Consider the following 12,860-nt stretch of genomic DNA (forward strand, 5'->3'; position numbering starts at 1 on the left):
GTTGAGTATTGTTCTCTTTATTGCCTTTTTGAATAAATTAATCCTAAAAACAAGGAAACAAAACGCCCAGATGTCAGGCAAACAGACCAGCAGCCAGAGTACGGGGTTCCCACAGAGACTGGCCTTTTCTACACCAGGCCCCTAACTGTCCAAGTTTTCCAACTAGTGAAGGCCAGATCCTCAGGCTCCCAACTCCCTCGACTCCACCCCTTCCCCCTCCTCCCTTCCCCCCTCTCGCTCCAGCTCCTCTCCTCCCGCTCCAGCCCACCATTTCCCAGCAGGCCCTGCTACAGGCCTCTCCGAGCCCAGAAAGGGAGCAGCGCGGAAGCAATTAACCCCTGCCTCGCCTGTGCACTCCAGCACTCCCGCCCTTTCGGGCTTCCCCGAGCCGTCCCAATCTCTGGCCTCTCACCTGAGCCCCGCCGGTCCAGGCTCCGGCCTCCCCTCCCCCCTCCGCGTCTCTCCAAGCTCGGGTCCCGGCCCCCCCCCCCACCGTCCCCCGCCCCATTTCCGCTGCAGGCCTCCGGCGCTCAGTCCGGATGGGGAGAGGCTCCGGCGACCCCGGGGCGTGCTTTGGTTTCACCCACACTCCCACTCCCACCCAGAGGGACCTGAGGCAATTACACCCTTACACTGACCTGCACGGATCCGGGGGGGCTTTCCTCTTTCCTCACTCGATTTGTGTCGCTTCCCAAAAATCAAGAGTTCTGCAGACCGACAGGAGTACGTGGTGAGCGGGCGAGTACCTGAATCCCGGGGCCTCTTCGCCATGCTAGGCCTTGTTCGTCTAAAGTTTCCCCACCTCTTCATCCTCGCCCTCCTAAGGGAACCCCGCCCTCCCTCCCCAGTGCCCAGCGGTTCCCTGCAACCAAGAGTGGGAGACTGCAAGTTCTTCCCAAATTGCTCTGTCCCTCTCCCGGGACCCTCCATTGACTCCCCTTCTCCCTCCGCCCGCCCCACGCAAACAGCCCACATTTTCCTGCACAAAAAAAATGGGAGTTTGCAGAAGAGTTGTGTTGGGAACGCAGTGGCGGCACCGCTTGGTTTGTGCGCTCTGGCTGCTCGAGCCCAGGGCCCCCAAGGCAGCGCCCACATGTATACTGACCTGAAAGGATCCAGGCACTTTTCTCCTTCTCCAGCTATAGGGAGCTGCTACAGGGAAACAGGCCCCGGACTGTGAGGACTTCTGCACACGTCGACTCCCGGTCACGTGAGGGGCGCGTCATCAATGAGCTGGAGTCCTCAGTTACTCCTCCCGGCTCCCGCTGCAGCCCGCCCCCTGCCTTCCCTCCACTGATACTGTCAATCTTTCTTCGTATTTGCCAACCGGAGACAATAAAACCGGTATCTTCGCTCTGAAGTTTCCATTCGCCTTTCTCGGATACCCACGGAGAGCATCAGCCTCTTGGAGCTAATCGACCACCTCTCCTTTGCGGAATCACCTTTTTTTCTCCTGCTCCCAATTCGTGCACCGCCCCTTCTTCCCCCAAGACCCTCCAGCCACCATTTCCCCCGAATGCTCTCTGGCATTCAAATGGGGGAATGTAGTAGGTGGGTGGGGGTGGGGAGAAAGGCTAGAAAAGAATCTAGGACTGAGGGTGTGAGGTTTTATTTTTTACTGGTTCTCTTGAATAGTTTTCTGTTTTGTCCAGTCTTAATCAGCAGCCATTAAAACATGATATTAAAAAAGAGATGCCACATAAGCGGTATTTGACATAAATGGAGGGCAAATTAGTTATCAATTTTTAAGCCTTTGGAAAAGTTTTCTAATGGCTACAACATGAACTGACAGTTTTCACAACATATTGACGTGTTAGGATTTTTTTTTAATCATACTAAAACAGCACCTTTAAAAATTGATTCCCAAATTTATAGAAAGAGACCCAGTTTTTGTTAGCAATTTTATATAAATAATCCACTGTTTTCCCTCTTTCTGACGGAACTCAAATTATCAAGTGTTGAATGTGGCCTTTTCATTGATTATTGCTGGATGGCTTCCACGTGGGCTTCAAAGGGAGGCTTCAGACCCATCTCCTCACCTCCAGTCCCCTGTGCCTGATTGATCAGATAACTTTATATTAAAGCCTGCTGTCTGCAGAGTGAACTTTGTCTTCGAACTCAAAAAAAATATGTTGGAAAATAGTTCTAGCACATTCATGAAACACTCAGAGAGGAGAAGTTCCCTGGGTCTAACCATTGAGTGTGAGGCTTATTAGCGGGTGGGATTTACATTCATTTGTGGCATTCTTGAGACATCCCGGTAGCATTCACTTTGTTCCTTTAAAAAATGAGCTACTGGCAAAAGCACAACAAAAATAATTCTTGGACTCTGAAAGCTGTACTGCTTACCAGAGGGAACCGGGAGATGGGGATAGAGGAAGGAAGGGGAGAAACAAGGGAATTTTGGTGGAGGTTGAGTGAAGCATGTGCACCTATGGAGGAGTGAACATGTACCCCCAAAGTTATATAGATATGTAAATGACAATAAAATTTGAGAGAAAAAATGAACTATCAATAGGCATAATTGTTATAATCAGAAGGCAGAGAGAACATCATTGCTGTAGAAACATATATTTGCATAAAGAGGAAACGGCCCTGCAACTTGGAATCCAACGGTTACTCTGAGGTGTGTTAGTGCCAGAAATGACAATCTGGCCTACAAAGCCAGCTGGAGAGTCGGGAAGGGGGCAAGGAGGGGTCTTTTGTCTGTGATGGTCACTGTGGGATGACCATCACAACAATGGAGCCCACCATGGAGAAGGAAGGGGTGGAAAAAATATATTTGCTGACTTAATGTTTTAAATTACTATGTATTTTTAAAGACTTATTTTATTTCTGCATACAAGAGCTGGGGTGCAGGCCAGAGGTGTGGGCGGTGAGAGGATTCACCAGAGACAGAGTGGGGAACAGAACAGGCAGATGGACTGAAATACACTGCTGAGGGGAGCAGCTGGTGAGACAGGAGAGGGTAACTCCCTGGCCGATGATGGAGCTCCTGCTGCAATGGCTGCCGATATCTTCCTAGTGCTGAGACTTAACCTCTTGTGCCACCAGGGAGGCCCCTAAATTTATGTTTAAATGCGAATGATTTATTTCACAATTGAGGGGTATATTTTCTTTTATTTGAGGGAGAGATTTGAATGTAAATATAGCTAGCACAAGGGGTTAAAACACACAGCACTGTGAAGCTGTCCGCAACCTCTACAGCACCAGTTTGATCCCTGGCAACCCACATGGAGCAGCAGACCTCTCCTGTCTCTCTTGCTGCTCCCTTCAGCAGTGTATTTCAGTACATCTGCCTGTTCTGTTCCCCACTCTGTCTCTGGTGAGTCCTATCACCCCCCCACACACACACCTCTGGCCTGTACTCCAGTTCTTATATGCATAAATAAATAAATCTTTAAAAAAATGATTAACTGGGCCTCCCCTGGTGGCACAGGAGGTTGATCACTGCGCTGTGAAACTGTCCACAGCCTCTGCAGTACAAGGGTCCCACATAGCGTGGCAGACCTCTCCTGTCGCACCCGCTGCTCCCCTCAGCAGTGTATTTCGTCAGTCTGCCTGTTCTGTTCCCCACTCTGTCTCAGGTGAATCCTCTCACCTGCCCGCGAATCTGGCCTGTATCCCAGGTCTTGCATAAATAAATAAATCTTTAAAAAAAAATGACTAACTATAACAAAATGTTTCCATTCTTTCAGTTGGTACAACATAATGGGGACAACATTGATAATTTTTTTTAATGATTATGATATGGTAAAACTGACGCTTTGGGGATATACAGTTCTATGAAGTCCAAGAAATGTTCAGATTTCTGTATCTACCCACCCCCCACCAAACTCCTTTCATTCTACCTTTTTGTAGTCATGACTTACTCCCATCCCCAAACTCTGATAACCACTGATCTATTCTCCATTCCTCTAGTTTTGACTTTTTCAGAATGTTCTATAAATGAAATTACAGCGTGTCATATTTGGAGACAGGCTTCTTTCTCTCAAGAAATTCATTTAAGTTGTTTCATGTATCTATAGTTCCCTCTTTTCTTTTTACTGAGTAGTATTCTGTTATATGGATGCTCCACAATTTATTTAACCATTTACCCTTTGAAGGACATTTGGGTTGTTCCCAGTTTGGAGTAATTCTCAGAAGAGGTGATAGGAATATTTGTGTACAGGTTTAGGCCTGAATAGTGAGGTAACCTTTTCTCTGTCCTATCTGCCGTCAGCACCTCCCTCTCCAATCTACCTCTCACATTGCCATCAAATTAAACATCACCCTTCCTTATTTTCAGTGTGTCACTCTCCTGATAGTGGCCCTGAATGGCAACCTCGCCATCCCCAAAGGAAATCCTTTTCTCACCCTGACATTCAACATTCATCAGATTTGAATCTCAAGATACATTTCCCCAGCCTTGTCATCAGCTTCTCTGCCCCATCCAAAAGGAATTCTCAGGCACTGTGCCCCAAGTATGCCTCCTTCTCTCTCTTTGTCTTTGCATGCCATGTTCTTTCTCCTGATGGCCCTCCTCTTCCTTGTAGATCCCGGTCCTGCTTATTGCTAGAGGTCTAGTCTTCACCACCCAGCCTCTGAAGTCATTCCAGCTGGAAGTGCTGTCCCCTCCCCTGTCGGTGATGCACATGGGGTCCTCACACCTTCCTATTCCCTTTCGCAAAGGTTGCCTTATACCTTTCCCTTTCCTGCATGTATGTTTGTGGGATCAGGGAGATGGGCATGGGGAGGAGAAAAAAGAGGAAGCATTTTACCATTCAGAGTTCTTATATGAGAGACCTCTCTGGTGGTGTAGAGGTTAAGTCTCAGTGCTATCACCTTATCTGCTATCTCCGCTGTGGCCTGAGTTCGATCCTGGCCAGGGAGCTAACCTATACATGGCACAGCAGACCTCTCCAGTCTCACTGATGCTCCTCTCAGCAGTGTATCTCAGTTGATCCTTCTGTTCTGCTCCCCACTCTGTTCCTGGTGAATTCTCCACACTGCACTCCCACCTCTGGCCTGCACCCCAGTTCTTCTATGCATAACTAAATAAATCTTAAAAAAAAACCCAAAAACAGAAGCTCTCATATGAGACTACGATATCTAAGTTTCCTTTACATGTCTCTTCCACGGTCTTGTGTTCTCAGGCATTTGGTAACTCCTCCTGCATCTTCCTTCACTGGTGTATCAAAGTGTATCCCATAAAAGGGCTTGAGATGTCTGTTCTCCATCACTTCTCTATCATGATGTGTATGTCTTGAAAACTTCCCTTCCAACATGGCAAAACGTGCTACAGATTCAAAGGTTTGCCTGTAGAGTATGGACTCAGTGGCTACCATCTGAGATGATTTAATCCTTCAGAGTCTAAACTGACCCCATACATTCCATCACTTTAGTCAACTGAAAGTACCCCACTTGTGTTTTGATGTGAGGGGTACACACAGAGCCCGGGTTGATTTCCACTTAGATCATATCTGCTCCAGAAGTAAAGTTCTACCATCCCTCCTGCCACCAAGTTTCCTGAGATTTGGAAATTTGACATGGATAAGTTTCAAAAGTTCCACAAAGGTTCTGAATAGCCCAATTCTTATGAATTGCTGTGAACTTGAAGTGGCCTGTCATGCCACTGTCATTTCAAATGCCCACGGCCACAGTAATAAGAATCCCTGGCTCGGTCTGCTTAGACTTCTAGATTCTCAAGATTGCTTTGCTTTAGTCTTGAGGCACACGTCTCTATAGAGCATTTTTCAGGTGTCCAAGGCAGTGCTTCAGCATACCACAGCTTGGCTGGACACCTTGCTCCGGTAGCAGAAGCCGAGTTCTCAGGAAGACAGTGCTGTTGCTGCAAACTGGGTACTTTGGAAAGAAAGTCTTTGCTGACCTTTTGAGTCTACCTTTGTTGTCTGTGCTACATGATCCTTTAGACCATGTATTTATCCATCTTAATACTTTCACTTTGTATAAGGGCAAAAACCTTACCTGGTCCAACTTTGTAACCACTCCAATGTCAAACAGTCAGGGTCAGGTAAGATAAAAGGAATTCATTATTCAAAGAGAAAAGGAGGGGCCTCCCTGGTGGCACAGCGGTTGATCGCTGGGTTGCAAAGCTGCCCGAAGCCTCTGCGGCGCCTGTTCTATCCCCGGCTGCTCCCTGGCCACCAGAGGAGGGTCCCGCATGGCGTGCAGACCTCTCCTGCCACCCGCTGCTCCCCTCAGCAGTGTACTTCGGTCCTTCTGCCTGCTCTGCTCCCTGCTCTGGCTCTGGTGAATTCTCTCACCCTCCAGGCTTCTGACTGTACCCAGTGCATGTATAAACAAACAAACAAACAAACAAACAAATAAATAAATAAAAAACAAAGAGAAAAGGAGGGTTTGACAGACAGCAAAAGTCTATTTGTTGGAAGCAAGTTACTCAGTATAGGCCTTACTAAGAGGAGGAGAATTAAACTCTACCTCCTGGAGGGAGGCGTGTCAAGAAATTTGTGAATATATGTTTGAAGACAGTCACAGTGATGAATAAATATCTGATCATTTGATATTATGCTAATATTCTGTGGATTTTTACCTGCAGCAGTTATTACCGTGGTGTTCTGATGATTTTTTTGTATTCCCCATTCCTTCTACATTTAATATTTCAAATGATTTGACAAAGAAGAGTTCCCCTCCCCCATTTATTTATTGACACTACTTTTTGAAATCTTTGGGATTATAATCTAATACTATCATTATTTGGTTTTGGTTTTGTTTTTTTTTTTTTTTTGCCCAAATTATTCCAGTCTTGGTCATTGGGAACTCTTTCTAGTTGGCATGGTGTCATCTTTTCTCTGCTTCTGTGCTTTCTGGCTCTATAAGATGTTCCAGGGTCATCTTGAATTTTCTTTTTTCCAGTTCCATAATCAGCCATTTCCCTAGGATGTCTTGGTTACTTTTATTGGATAGTCATATTTAGTAACTAAGATCTGAGTACAGGGGGTTCTGGTTGCTACTGGCATGTCATTGCTTCTAGAACTTCTCAGCTAATAGAGCAAGGAGATACCATTAGTATACTAACTATGCATACATGTATACTAAAGTATACATCCATGTCTCTATTATGTGTGCTTGCATTTATATTTTATGTGTGTTTATATCAGTTTCTTCTTATTTTTCTGAATATTTTGGTAATTCTAGTTCATTTAAGTTTTCGTTTAAATTTTAGAAATAGCTTGTTAATAACTATCAAAAAACAAAAACAAAATAACCTTGCTCTGATTTCCACTGGGATATACCCCAAACTGAAGAATACTGGCTTCTTAATAATGTTACTTCATCCAATCTGTGAACACAGTATGTTCTCCTTTTAAAATATCTTTTTATTGGTGTTTTATTATTTTCAGCAAACAGATCCTGTGCATATGTTGTCAGATTAATACCTACATGGTTGACTTTTGGGTACTATTATAAATGACACTGTTTAAATTTCAAAATCCAATTCATTTCCAGTATATAGGAATATAACTGACAAGTTGACCTTGTATCCTCATAAATTTTACTTGAAAACCGGATGTGGAAAAGACTGTCATTACTGAGGTAAATAGTTTATGCTTGGAAATGAGAATGTCTTTCCTGCTAAGCTTTTAGTGCGGAGGTTTGTTTTAATCTAGTTACAAGTTGGACTGAGTTTGATGTTTTCTTCCCATTTGGCTCTGATTCTTTCCACTTGGCTTTGCAGCTTCCCTTTGTGCTTCTCCCCAGAAGGAAAGTGTTTCTTGCTGTCCTCCATCGCTATTTTTACTCAGTGTGTTTTTGGGTGGTGTTGCGGAAAGGGAAGGGCATTCTCTGATGCCCTGGTCACGTCTTCATCTTAAACAAGCACCAGGACCCTCGGCTCAGGAGCATAAACTTCACATGAGTTCATGTCTTTTCCTCCAGATACAGTGCCGCGCACAGCGTGCCTGCCTGCCCTCTCCCCTCTTAAGGCTTTTTGTTTTTTTATTTCCTTTCCTTAACTGCAGCCGACTCCCCCCAGGGCCTTCAGGATATTGCTGGTCGTCTTTCTTCCCGCAGAGTAAGTCTTTTGTTTCCTAGCAAGATAGGTCTGGTTGGAAGTTCAGAAGTGGCTGCTGTTCCCCTCTCCTAGTTGGCATTATAGGACAGGGATTTTGTTTTGTTTTGTTTTTCAGATTTTCCATGATCTTCCCTAGTGAAATTTCTGGAGGAAATCCTGAAGCAGAGTGCAAGTCCATTTATGTCTGTGGCCTTAAATAACTTCATCTCATACTAGCCCTCACACAGTATTTAGAAATGCATTAGCAATTTCTTTTTTTTTTTTAAGATTTACTTTATTTATGTATGTATACAAGAGCTGGTGTGCAGGCCAGAGGTGTGGGGGGGGGGTGGTGGGTGGATTTAGAGCATTCACCAGAGTGGGAAGCAGAACAGGCAGACTGACTGAAATACACTGCTGAGGGGAGCAACAGGTGCGCCAGGAGAGGTGTGCTGTGCCATGTGGGCCACCTCCCTGGCAGGGCATCGAACTCATGCTGCAGTGGCTTCGGATAGCTTCATAGTGCTGCATCTTAACCCCCTGCACTACCAGGGAGGCCCCTCAAGCCAAATTTTCTTGCTGGTCAACATGCTGTTTGGTTGTGACTATCCCAGATAAGCAGGTGTTTGGGCTCTATTTCTCCCTTCAAGGGTCTCGCTCTAGATTTTGGAATAACTGTTTGCCCTATGAGATCAGTTCTCTTATGGTTTTAAGGAAATTTGTTATTTTGCAATTCATCCAAATATTTTTCACCTTGTAAGCAAGAGTGGCATTCTTTACAGCTTTCCATTTGGAGCTTAAACCAAAAATAGTCTTGTTTGTTTTGCAGCTTAAATATAATAGTTGATGAAAGTACCCTTCGGTTCCCATGAGCAGTGCGAACCTTGCTCTAGTGGCTTACAGTAGGCAGGGAGTTGGGACCTGTTCTCAGAAACATTTCTCTCCTTACTCCAAAAACATTTCTTGGCTTTGGAAGGGTAGTGATGGAGAAGCAAAGTAGATATCCTTTATCATGTGTCTATCCTTAACAACACTGACCATTATCTGGGGGCTCAAAGTGGAAAGATGGAAGGTCACCTAAATGGAGGGCATGACAGCTCTTTCAGAATTGTTTTTTCAGGGGGTATAGCTCAGTGGTAGAGCATTTGACTGCAGAATTGTTTTTTCAGAATTAAAGGAACCAGAAATATTTTTTAAAATGGAGCAGTGCTGATTTGTATCACTTCTAGACCACGGTATAGAAAAATGAGCACGACACCTCCATGTACTGTTGTAGTGGTGTCATGATTAGCCTGAATCTCTGGCAAACTAGAGAGGAGGAGAGTCTCTTTACCCCCCCAATCCTCATGGAACTTTGTTGTGTTGAGTCACTGATGTGTTGAGTTCGGTAGCTGCCCTACCATGAGCTTAAGGTTTAATATTCTCCAAAGACTGGCACTCCGTTCATCGTCAGTTATAAAGTTTTGCATCTTTTCCTGTCCTCTTTCCCTTTGGATTTTGAAGGAGAATTTTATAGGCATGGAGATAAACTCCCAAAGCACAAAAATTAAAAGCATAGAGCCAGCTTGGGTTCGCCAAATAATACGTGTTTGAAGTAGGAGGGCTGAGCCCTTCTCTTAGAATACAGTGAAATAGCCCTGAGAACCCACATGGGTAGAGAAGCAATTGGGACAACCACCTCACCAACCTTGCTCAGACTCTCAGAAGGCGGTCAGTTGTGACTGGATCTGTTTTGGTGGGTGTGCAGTGACTTCAGCTTTGTGTCTCCCTGATGCAGTGCTTCTGATGTTTGAATCAGCTCAGGCCAAAAAGTACAGGAGACCCCAGGCAAATGGAGCTAGCAAAAGCATGTGGTTCTCCAACTCAGGAGGAAATGGGTATCCCCACGTCTAAATACTTGGGGGGCCAATGTAATCAAACTGTGAATTGGCATAAAATGGCTTTTGAAGGCATCGATGGTGGAGGACGCAATGCCATTGTGAACCTTACTCTTCTGATCTGTCATCTGAAACAACATGACCACTATTCTGACATCTTAAAGGGAAAGATAAAATTCAAATCCTTACATTAGGAAAGTGAATTAGTTAAAGATGGTCACTGTAGAGCGAGATAAACTTGGGTTCCAATCTAGGCTCTTCCCCTTACTGATACATGATCTTGCATAAATCAGTCACATTTTTCACCTAAATGGAGGGCATGACAGCTCTTTCAGAATTGTTTTTTCAGAATTAAAGGAACTAGAAATATTTTTAAAAATGGAGCAGTGCTGATTCGTATCACTTCTAGACCACGGTATAGAAAAATGAGCACAACACCTCCATGTACTGCTGTAGTGGTGTCATGATTAGCCTGAATCTCTGGCAAACTAGAGGGGAGGAGAGTCTCTTTACCCCCCAATCCTCATGGAACTTTGTTGTGTTGAGTCACTGATGTGTTGAGGTCGGTAGCTGCCCTACCATGAGCTTAAACTAGCCTGACAAAAGCACACCTGTTCCTCAGATTTAAGCAACAGGATCCTAAGAACGCTAAAATCTACATCATATGTCGAAAAGCTATTGGGGAGGCAGGGAATAGATAGTGAGGATTATGATAGTAAGACAGAACTACTCAGTTATCGTATCAGAACCCCTGTAGATAATGATGAAAGTATGCCAAGAAATAGCAGTTGCAAGTCACACATCTGATAAGGAACTTGTGACCAAGAGAAACAGAGAAATTTTACAACTCAGCAATATAAAACCAACAAGCCCAATTTAAAAATGGATAAAGGATTTGAATACAGTAGTTCCCCCCACCACTCCGTAGCCACAGTTTCCCTTTTTGCAGTTTCAGTTACTTGTGGAAATCTGTGGTCCAAAACTATTATGTGCAATACTATACGATATTTTGAGAAAGTGAGAAAGCAAGCATGTACTTTTTATTGCAGTAAATTATTCTTTTTTTAAATAAATTTTATTTTTATATTCCCCATACAATTGCAACCCCCTTATTTTGACCCCAATCCCTCCCCTCCCCGCCCCCCACTTCCCATAGAGTGTCTCTGGTTCATAGCTGTTTGTTGATTTTGATTTTCACTTTCTTATACTTATTCATTTTCCTGGTCCCTTATTTAAGTTTTCTAGATTCCTGCAGTAAATTATTCTAATGTTAGTTCTTGTTAATCTATTACTGCGCCTAATTTATAAATTAAACTTTATGATAGGTATATATGTAGAGGAAAAAACAGTTTATATGGGACTCATTACTACCTTTGATTTCAGGCATACACTGGGGATCTTCTAATGAATCCCCCACAGATAAAGGGGGACCACTATACACATTTCTCCACAGAAGATACACAAATGGCCAGTAAAGGCATGAAAAGAGATGTTCAGCATTATTAGCCATCAGGGAAACATAAAACTACAACGGAACTCCACTCACTACCCAATATGATGGTGACAATAAAAATACAATGACAAGCGTCAGTGAGGATATGGAGAAATTGGAACGCTTGTGCACTGCTGATGGGGTAGTCAAATATCACAGTTGCTTTAGAAAACAGTTTAGACATTCCTCAAAAAGTTGAACATAGAGTGACCATTTGACCCAGAAATTCCAGTCCTAGGTATAGAGCCACGAAAATGGAAAACATATTTACCCTCAAAGGCATGTATACAAATGTTCAGTACCTCTACATACTAATGGATACTACATCATGATTGAACCTGGAAAACATTACACTACGTGAAAGAAGTCAGACACAAGAGGCCATATACCATACAATCCCATTTATGTAAAATGTCCAGAGTAGGCAAATCCATAGAGATGAAAAGTAGATGAGTGTTTGCCAGGGGCTAGGAGGAGGAAAGAATGAGAACACCAATATATGCTAATGGGTATGGGCTTTCATTTTAGGATGATAATAACGTTATGTAACTAGATCATGGTGATTTCAGAACTCTGTTAAAATGCTAAAAACCACTGAATTGAACACTTTAAAAGGGTCTATTTTGTTGTATGTAAATTACACTCAATGAGCTGTTTAAAAAAAAGAAATAGCATATTATTCGGAAATATGAAGGTATGTACCAGAAAAAAACAAAAACGTTTATGGTGGTTGCCCCTTGAGAGTGGGAATGTGGAATGACAAGGCAGACTGGAGTTTTTAACAACTAAATTTTGTTGATGTATCCATTTGATAAAAAATTATTTTTTTATTAATAAGTTGCCCTCTTCATTTGATTTGTCTTTTTTTTTTTAAAGATTTATTTGTTTATTTATACAAGCAGAAGCTTGGGTACAGTCAGAAGCTGGATACAGTCAGAAGCGCAGGAGGGTGAGAGAATTCACCAGAGCCAGAGCGGGGAGCAGAGCAGGCAGAAGGACCGAAGTACACTGCTGAGGGGAGCAGCGGGCGGCAGGAGAGGTCTGCGCGCCATGTGGGACCCTCCTCCAGTGTCTGGGGAGCAGCCGGGGATTGAACCGGCGCCGCGGAGGCTTTGGGCAGCTTCGCAACCCAGCGCTCAACCACTGTGCTCAACCGCTGTGCCACCTGGGAGGCCCCGCATTTGATAAAAATTTAAATGGGCCAAAAGTGAAGGATGTGTGTGCTCATGCACACTGTGAGGACAAATCAAAAGAGACTCAGATAGGGAGGCCTCCCTGGTGGCGCAAGGGATTAAGACACAACCTATGAAACTGTCCGCAGCAGCCTTTGCCACAGGAGTTTGATCCCCGGCCGGCCAGGGAGCAACCCACATGGCGCAGCAGACCTCTCCTGTCTGGCTGGCTGCTCCCCTGAGCAGTGTACTTCAGTCAATCTGCCTGTTCTGCTCCCACTCTATCTCTGGTGAATCCTCTCACC

The sequence above is a fragment of the Talpa europaea genome (genome assembly GCF_964194135.1).
Source record: "Talpa europaea genome assembly, chromosome: X".
In the NCBI taxonomy this organism is placed as follows: Eukaryota; Metazoa; Chordata; class Mammalia; order Eulipotyphla; family Talpidae; genus Talpa; species Talpa europaea.